Genomic DNA, 2,666 nt, shown 5'->3' on the forward strand with positions numbered 1-2,666 from the left:
GATCTGAAATAGTATTTATTCTGTTTTTAAAAATACAAAAATTGGTTTACTTTTAGCACATGTAAGTATAAAAAAAACTTGCCAAATAATAATAATGATTAGGTTTACACAAAAACTTTAAGGAATTGTTTTTCTTTAATGTAAAATCCCAAAATAATGTCCATAGCTTAAAGAAAAACAACCATAAACCTTTTGATGTGGATTATTCACAACAGACCAGAAAGATTTAACAAATGGACATTCTCAAAATAAGTGAGCAACAGACTCAGAAGAAGTCTCAACTGCTTTCCAGTGTTCTTCAGGACACATTCATTTGTGAAACTCTGGAGTACGGGTAAATTATGGCAGAACTATCATTTGTGATGAGCTATTCCTTAAACAGGGCAAATGTTTCTTAAATTAAAATAAAGCGAGTGTCTTTTCCACAACACTATAGGTTTCACAGACATCAAAAAACTTTTTGTATGAGTATTTCTGAGAATAGCAAGTTCTTATTTAAACAATTAGCCCTGTAGCTGAAAAGCAAGACTTTCATGCTAGAGTACAGTACATTGTGCTTCTGGCAGTTGATAAACAGGATGGTCCTGATGTGATGTATAATTCTACATTTATCTCCCAATTAGAACACATCAGCTTCTTATAAACAAACATTGCATAATAAAGGAGATCTACATTAAGATATGAACTGATCTGGAGACTGACCGATGACAAGTGAATGGTGTGAAGATTTCATGAAGCATAGCAATGCATGCAAAATACACATTTTCATAATTGGGTATGTATTGGTGTTCATATTTTCTTTATCCTTTCTTTCTATGTATATATGCAGATGCTTGAATGGATTCTTGTGAATATGTGCATGTATTAATTATTCATCGAGGTTTATGATGGAGTAGCTGTACAATTGTGGGTGAACATTTGCATATACAGTTGAAGTCAGAATTATTAGCCCCCTGTTTATTATTTCTGTTTAACGGAGAGATTTTTTTCCAACACATTTCTAATCACTGATTTATTTTATCTTTGCCATGATGACAGTACATGATATTTGACTAGATGTTTTTCAAGACACTTCTATACAGCTTAAAGTGACATTTAAAGGCTTAACTTTAACTAGGCAGGTTAGGGTATTTAGGCAAGTTCTGTAGACTATCGAAAAATATAGCTTAAAGGGGCTAGTAGAAAAAAAAAAATTACTCTAGCCAAAATACAAATCAAATAAGACTTTCATCAGAAAAAATATTATCAGACATACTGTACAAATTTCCTTGCTCTGTTAAACAATTTGTGAAATATATAAAAAAGATAAAAATTAAAGGGACGCTAATTATTATGACATCAACTGTATGTATTTAGAATTTAAATATGTTTATTATCATAATTTGGCATGGTTGTTTAAAAAAATATATAACTGATGTATTTACATTTTCAAATGACTAAAGAGAAAAGACACTGACAACATTTCAACTGGCACATATAAAAATGCAAAATACATTATATGTCACATACACTTCCTATTAAAACATGCAAATGACCATGAGCTCTGAAATCCTTAATGCCATTTGTTGTTAAAGAAATAATTAAGGTAAATGTAGGATACAGACAAGAATTTGATTCAAAGGCAGTTGTATACAGCAGTGTTTCTCAACAACGTTCCCAGAAGACCACCAACACTGCATGTTTTGAATGCATACTTTCTGTCACACACTACATTTCTGTCAGTCTCTTCTAATGGGCTGATGATCTGAATCTGGTGTGTTTGGTTAAGGAGGCATGTAAAATGTACAGAGCTGGTGGTCCTCCAGAAATGTGGTTGAGAAACACTGGTAGACGGTGTATAACGCTGTTGCAGATGTTTGAAGTGTCTTCAGTGTCACATGAACCTTCAGAACTCTACATATATATTTTTGGTTAAGTTAAAAAGAACAGCATTTAAAAAAATAATAATAATCTTTTTAAACATTATAAAAACTACACCAATTCTATGTGCCACTGCTGAAAATTATTTCTGTCTCTAACCTTATGATTCTTAAAGAGCCCATATTATACATGAAATAGGGTCATATCTTGGTTGTAAGGGTCTCCAACAACAGTTTAATATGCATGCAAGGTCAAAAAACACTTTCATGGTCTTATAATCTGCATTTATTTTTACCTAATTATCCCAGCGACTCCTGTATGAATCGTTCAGGGATTCATTTGTTCCCAAACCCCTCCTTAGCGCGAAGCTAATCTGCGCTGATTGGACCGATGACAGTCTGTTGCGATTGGTCGACTGCCTTCAGTCAGAGAATGAAATGCCAAACAGCTAATCAGCAATATAAAAGTAATCACAGTTCATACACGCTAGATAGTGTAGGCGTTGATTTTAGCTGCCAGTGGGTCAATGTAAATACAGACTATGGACTTGAAAATACAGACGACTGACTATTTTATTGAACAAAAACTCCAAAAACAGTTGAGGAGATCTCCTAGCTTCTCACTCTGCTCTTTTCACAGACACACACACACACACACACACACACACACACACACACACACACACACACACACACACTCACACTTAACCCTGCTCCGGACGACAACGCGCGCGCACACACACACACACGCACACACACAAACACACACACAAACACACACACCTCCGGACGACAGCGCGCGCACGC

Source organism: Danio rerio, chromosome 20, assembly GCF_049306965.1.
Source record: "Danio rerio strain Tuebingen ecotype United States chromosome 20, GRCz12tu, whole genome shotgun sequence".
NCBI lineage: Eukaryota > Metazoa > Chordata > Actinopteri > Cypriniformes > Danionidae > Danio > Danio rerio.